This window comes from Macaca nemestrina, chromosome 10 (genome assembly GCF_043159975.1).
Source record: "Macaca nemestrina isolate mMacNem1 chromosome 10, mMacNem.hap1, whole genome shotgun sequence".
NCBI lineage: Eukaryota > Metazoa > Chordata > Mammalia > Primates > Cercopithecidae > Macaca > Macaca nemestrina.
The window spans coordinates 44,126,417-44,134,005 of NC_092134.1; the positions used below are offsets into that span (position 1 = coordinate 44,126,417).

General features: G+C 36.8%; 1 long non-coding RNA gene across 1 annotated transcript in view; it reads left to right on the forward strand.

The window, feature by feature from the left end:
- Positions 1-5,957, forward strand: part of LOC139356687 (uncharacterized) — a 52,355-nt gene extending 46,398 nt beyond the window's left edge. The window contains exon 3 of the long non-coding RNA XR_011609000.1: positions 4,667-5,957. This is a non-coding gene — a long non-coding RNA (uncharacterized lncRNA). The remainder of the gene's footprint in view (positions 1-4,666) is intronic.
- Positions 5,958-7,589: the final 1,632 nt, after the last annotated feature.

Here is a 7,589-nt window from a genome sequence, read left to right on the forward strand (position 1 = left end):
CATCTGTATATTTATTTATCACTTCTTTTAACAAATGACTGTGATTTTTTTGATGCCCCAAGCCTGTTGAGATCTTGCTCTTCTGTCTTTTATCTAACGATACAAAAAGGATAGTTTACTTCTTCTCTTCTACTAAAAATCATCACATTGTAGTTTAAACTTCTTTGAGAAAGCTTAGTTTTCTGGATTAGTTTTTTAAAAAATGCAATCCTACATAAAAGAATCACTCTGAAAATACATTTAGTGGGAAAGTATGTTTTCATCTATTTTATTAGGTCTGTAAGATATGATAAATTTTATGCCTACCTAGTAAACCTGCTGATAGGCTGTGTGTTCTAATACTTCAAGAAGGAATGAGGAAGGTAGAGTTTATAGAACCATTATCATAGGTGCTAGGTACCTATAAAAGTCATTATGATTGGTACTCATCTTAGTCTTGTAAGGTGCACTTACCCATTGACTTTTAGAAACTTGATCAGGGTGATAAATGTGGAGTTAGGGATTGATCTCACATCTACCAGATGCCTGTCTATCAAAGCCTCTCCTCTTCACTATCCTGTCTCCTGTGATCTACCCCATGTTGCTTTTCTTTGCATATATCATACCATTATTCAAATCCTTACCTCTAAGAAGAAGATCAGATAATTTCTTTTCTAGTAGATTAGAAATGAGATCACAATGGATTAGAAAATTGAGTGTGGTATTAGTAATGGAAGTATTTATTATTTCCCCATAATAAGTGAAGAGGAAAAACAGGTGAAAGATGTACTGGAAAGAACATAGGCTTTGAAATGACAAAGCCAGTGTTTGATGCCCAGTTCACTACAAGGCAGTGGAAGAAATAAATCCTTTAGAAGCATTTTTCTTTTTTTCACCTTAAAAATAAATATATATGAAATATGCATGTTATTTATTTTTTGTAAATTAACAATTTATAATTGTATGTATTTATGGAGTACAATATGATGTTGTAATCTGTAAATACCATGTGATATAATTAAATCAAGCCCATTAACATAGCCATCACCTCAAATACTTAACATTTTGTTGTGAGAAAATTTGAAATTTATTGTCTTAGTAATTTTGAAATTTACAGTGCACTATTGCTAACTATAGTCACTATGCTGTGAAGCACATTTTTTTAATTGAAGAATTAACAACATCTGAGGTGTACATTTAGTGTCAAGACCAAATGTGACACACACACACACACACAGACACATATATGTGTATATATATATATATGGAGTTGCTAGATCAATAAATTGTTTCTTTCTCATCTAAGCTTTACCTTCTTATCTGAAAATTGACAAGGCTGAATTAACTATTATTTAAGTTGCTTGCCAGCTCTAATATTCTTTGAGATGCCGCCATAAACGTCACCTACATAAGAAAAGTCATTATTTGGGTTTAGGTCAGTGAAAGTGTAGAGCAAGTGTAACAGTTTTGCAAGCTCAAAAATAATAATTGTAATTCATTCATTCACTAACTTAATAAATATTTACTGACTATATTTGATGTGCCAGACATCTCACCTCATCTCACTGATGAGATACAGAGATGGACAAAGTAATGATTTGTATACTAATGGAACTCATCGGTTTCATGGTGTAGTGGTATGGAAAATGCTAGTTATGAAATAATATTTCATCATTATTTATGAAGTTTCATTCATATATAAGAATTCATATTTAAGAATTTCTTTAAAGTACTTTAAAGAATTCATATTTGAGAATTACTTTAAACAGTGCTATGGAACACAGAAAAGTAATTAACATGGCCTCAGAGTAAAGATTTTACAATAGAAGTAACACTGAAGCTGGGATTTGAAAGATAAAGGATTTCACTGGTGGAACCAAGAGGTCAAGGGCTTTCCTGGAATAAGCATCATGTTCAAAGGCACAGATGCAGGAGAGAACAGAATATAGTGTGTTTGGAGAAGGGTGAGAAGGTGGAGTAATTAGAGTGCTGGGTGTGTTGTAGTTAAAATATAAAACCTGACCTTTTATGCCCTCCTGAAAACTGGAATCCTCATCCTGTAAGTAATGAGGAACCACTGGAGCATTTTACATAAGCCATTGTACATATTAGATCTGTGTTTTAGAAAGATAATAATTGATAGTGTAGAAGATGAAATGGTAAGAGGAGAGGCCAAATGTCTGCCTCACCGGAGATGAAGTTATTTTTAGTTATTATTATTGTCACCATTTTCTTTTTGTATTTGGAAATGATTGAATTTCAGCTCTCAGGCATTTTCATAGGCCTTGGAAAAGTTCACAGGGCCAAGGCACAGTGCTTCTAGTGTTCAGTGAGTAAATGGCCCTGCACTCCATTGCTTTTCTTTTCACGCTGTTTGCAGTCCCAGAACATCACTTTTACTTGGGGACAAAAGCTCTTTTTTTTCCTCACTCTGATGTACTGAAGGTAATCAGTCGTGTGTTTTCCATACTCCGCCTTTCCCTCTTCATTTTCTTAAAGGGATGTTATGAGTTAGTGTCCCCTCAAAATTCAGAAGTTGAATTCCTAACCTCCAATATCTCAAAATGTGACTGTATTTGGAGATAACATCTTTGAAGAGATATTTAAGGTAAAATGAAGTCATTAGTGTGGGCCCACATTCCACATGACTGGTGTCCTTATAAGAAAAAATGTGGACATAGACACAGAGAAAGAATACGTGAAGACAGAAAGAGAAGATGGTCGTCTACAAGCCAAGGTGAGAGATCTCAGAAGAAACCAACTCTGGTGACACCTTGATCTTGGACTCCCAACCTCCAGAAATATGAAGAAATTAATTTCTGTTGTTTAAGCCATCCAGTCTCTAGTATTCTGTTAAGAAATCCTTAGCCAAGGAGAATCAGAGAGCACTAGAGAAAAAGCTAAAAATTATTAATTTTTATTAATTATTTTGGCACAAGCAGGGAAAATGAAGTGTGTATCAGTGAGAACTGGCAGAGAATGTGCTGTCTTGAATGTGCTGACAAGATCCCCTTAGGCTGTGGATTGGGCTAGCAACTAGGTGGGGGGCCTGTAAGTGGGAATGAAGAGCAAGGTAAAATGAAGGAAAAGAGCCATTTGGTCCTCCCAGGAGAAATAAGAACACTGTGTGTGTGTGTGTGTGTGTGTACTGTGTGAAGAAATATGCTGACCTTATGTTACTTTAAGTTAAGCACCTTTTAATCCAACATTTTATTTGACTGGGTCAGAAAGGCCAGGCCAGAAAAGTTTTAAATATGGTCAGGCTTTTATAATTAATAGATGGAAGTATTTCTGTCTTATTTAGAGTAGAATATAATTTTAACATTTAGGTGACAGACAAAACTGACCAGATGGAAGTATCTTTGGTTCACAGTGACTAACAGCTAACTTTTTCCTGACTCTTATGATCAAATATACATATGCATTCAGAACAAAACTGTCACCTTTCTATTGAGGGTATGCAAGAATAATTAAGAAAGAACAGTACACATAATCTATTGCCTTTACCTAGTTCTGATTATCTCAAGATCTCCAGGCTCTTGATAAGTTGTAGAGCTCATAGGACACCTTAGTTTGGTTGCAAAGTGGCAACGCCCTCAACTCTCAGGTGGCTGATTGAGGTCACATGGTTTGGATAAGGAGGTAAGATTGAGATTGTCATTAAGAAGAAAACACACAACCAACACACTCTTCAAGTATACTGTAATCTTGAAGTTGATCTGGCAGGTTACTATCCATCTGTCTGTTGCTCTGGAAATGAAGCGAGAAGCATGAATCCATTTCTCCAAACAAGTCAGTGAGAGACAACCAAAAGTCAGGGCACTAATATTCTACACACGCACACACACACAAATGTGATCTCTTGAGTATGTGGATTATTTCCAAACTGGGCAGGCACTTTGATCATAATATCATCAATTTGGAGTAGGGAACAGATGGGAAAAATAGGCATTATTATTTTGTTTTGTTTTGTTTTTGTTTTTGAGACAGAGTCTCGCTCTGTCGTCTAGGCTGGAGTGCAGTAGCGTGATTTTGGCTCACTGCAAGCTCTGCCTCCCAGGTTCACACCATTCTCCTGCCTCAGCCTCCCGAGTAGCTGGGACTACAGCCACCCGCCACCACGCCTGGCTAATTTTTTGTATTTTTAATAGAGACGAGCTTTCACCGTGTTTGCCAGGATGGTCTCGATCTCCTGACCTCATGATCCGCCCTCCTCAGCCTCCCAAAGTGCTGAGATTACAGGCGTGAGGGCACTATTATTTTAAAATTCGAATGGCTAAGGAGTCTTCACTAACCAATCCTTAATATGGTGTCAAACACTGGAAATTTGTGGATCCCTTACTTTTTCTGTCTTTGCTTTCATTTCTGAGTATTGACTACTAATTGATTCCGTTTACCATGATGGGTATACTGGTGGGGGACATTGTTGTTTAAAGGTATACGTGACAGAATTCTGATCTTTCAAACACTGTCACTATAATTTGAGAAGTCGTGTACACCCAAGACAAGCATTCTACTCCCTTTTCCATTCCTCCCTTTTCTTCCTTCTTCCTCTCCAACGTGAGCTCCATTTTTTTCTTTTGAAGATCTCAAATATTGTAAGGTGCATTTAACATATTCATCTGGTTCAACATTACTCATCTAGTTAACATAGATTGAACAGAAGATGTGTTGTTTTTCTTTGAAGGCCATATCCAGTAACAGAGCCTATTGCGTCATATTTACTGACAAACCCAGGATGACAAGAGAAACATGGGACTCACTCTTCGTTTGCATTGACTCCAACCAAGAGCTTCAGTTTTCATGCCTTGCTTCAGAATTATTGGTGAGCCCTGCGCTAATTTCCATCTCATCCTAGAAGTCAGTTATTTTATAAGCATGTAATTGCAGGTAAGTAGCTGGGAAGGAAGACCAGTTCGGAAGAGGGAGGCATATGCCTGAAAGAAGGGGATGGGAATAAAGTCAGCTGCTATTTTGGCCCAGAGATATGTGTAGGCAACCATGTAGGTATTGTATTTACCTTGATTGTCTTAATTATTGGAGAAAGACAACTATAGTACTTATTTTCTTACAAGGAATGTATGTTGGAGGCTGCCTGCCAATGATCTCTGTTGGGCCCTAGAAGGCATAACTGTAATACTTTAGAGCTCATTTCTGAGATTAGAAGCCTTGATCAGGTTGGTTTTAGACCATTAGGGAACATTTATTGAAATTTCATAAGTTCATGAGTTCTTATCACACTGATCATCAACCTAAAATATATATTTTTATGTTGAAGTATATATTACACTTTATGTGGGGCAGAAATGGTTGACTATTAGCAACATCATGTAGTTCAATCTAATATTATTCTCATTTTTAATAATGAAAACACACCAACACACTCACTCTATTCCTATTACTTCCCTCAACACACCTGCATCCAAGCTTTCTACTTTGTAGCATAAAGCAGTGGTTCTCAAACTTCAAGGGGCAGGGCTTATAACAAAGCAGATTACTGGCCTTCAACCTCAGAGTTTCTGATTCAGTACATCTGGTGTGGGACAGAGATTTTTGATTTCATTTTTTCCCTCTCAGTGACCTGTATCCTGGAGAGAGGTTGAATTTCTAATACATATCCAGGTGATGCTGCTACTGCAGCTAAACCAGGGACCATACCTTGGAAACCACTGCTATACAGGGTTGATGTCCCCAAGGATGCACCTTTAGAACTTACTTTTTAATTTTTCCTTTGAATACCAAAACAACATTGGAAATTTAGATTTCCTTAAAAAATATTTTTGCAAACCTCATGCTGTTATTTCAACTTATTCTTTATTTATATTTTGTGCATAATGCATAAAATGGGAACTGCATCACCATAATTTTTAAAGACCTCAAAATCTTTCCATTTTTGTGAATATAACGTAATCCTAGAAAAACTATTTTACAGTTTAATTATAAAAAAAACTAATATTTAATAATGTGTTGGAATTGAGGGAGGGGTGAAAGAACTAATTAGGGGTGGTGGTTGGGTGGGATAATGCAGTGGAGAGTTACATGTCCAGTTTGAAGTTATGCTAAACATTCTTCTTTCAACTCCTTCCCACTTCTCAGATTCTATGAGCCAAATAGCACGGAGAAAGACCACCCCAGAATGTCTATCTCCATTCTATGGATAAGAAAACATTCAGAGTTAAAAAAAAAAAAAAATGGTTTGACCATAGCTGGTCTGTGGAAGAACTCAGGGGATCGGGACAAATTGCAGTCTGGTTTCAGAGGTGGGGAATAAGGCACTGGAGATGGGGACACATACACTTTGGCCTAGCAAAGAGGAGAAACCCCTATCCTCAAATTTCCTTTAACTTTCACCCATATTGCAAACAAAGACATTAGACACAAATAGAAAATGTTGTTTAAATTTTGACCGACCAATCAATTCTAAAAGTTGGTATGAGCAAACCTTCTAGTCATCAGATGCTCTGGCTATTAGCTACTAAACTCTTAGATAGTCAGAAATACTACTATTTTGGTTTGAAGCAGAAGCAGCATCTTTCTTGCTATGTGCTCCCCTGGACTCTCCCAGACACCTGAGTAGTCTGTTTTCCTTTCTTTGTTTCCCTGTGTCCTTGTACTTATCTGTCTTCTTTCTTCCAGTATCTCTTCCATTTTCTTAGTTCATGCCTTTGTCTCACCAACTTCCTTTTTCTGCCTAATTTGCTTTAATACACTCAGTTTCTCTCTCTATGTGTTTTCATTTTGATGAATGTGAAATACTTCTTAATTTATCAGGACTTTCCCTAATGATTTTAGGGCCTTTACTTTAAATGGAAAGTGGTGGTAAGTGGTTTCGCTTATCCGAAGAATTCCCTTTAAATGCCAAAAAGATACTAATATTATTTAGCATTTATAAAGGACAAAGCGTCTGGAGAAATTTTTTTCGTAGGCGATAACTTATTCTTTAAAAAGTGAAGTGATCACAATTATCCCTGTTCCTGGAAGAATAAATTTTAGAATAACTTGGGAGGTAGCACATTGCTCAGTGGAACTGAGCTATTGAACACACAGATTTGAATTGTATACCAGTCGTGTCTGATGCAGTCTGGGCAAGTAACCTCATTTCTACAAATACTGGCTTCCTCACCTGTCAAAGGGTAATAATACCATCTCACAGAGTTGTTATGAGGATAAAATAAAAAAGTGTACCTCTGATGTCTATTGTTATTACTTCACTCCAAACTACCAGGATAGCATTGGTTCATTCATTCATTCATTCATTTAAGGATGTGTGCTAGGCACTGTAAACAGAACAGCGAACAAGACTGGTCTTTGACTTCATGGAACTTATAGTCTATCAGAAAAGACAGACTAAAATAAATAATCATACACATAATAAACTTTGATGAGGACACCAAAGGGAAACACATCGTGCAACAAAGCGTAGTAAAGGAAAAGTTCACTGTGCCATGAAAATGTATAACGTGGGAACCTAATGTAGTCTGCATGGTGGGTGAACATGTGAAACTTCTTCATTGGAGTGACATTTAGCTGAGGCTCAAAAGATGAATGTCGGATTGACTAGATAGTAAGTAAGGAAGAGGTCCAAAGAGAAGGAACAGCATGTGCAAAAG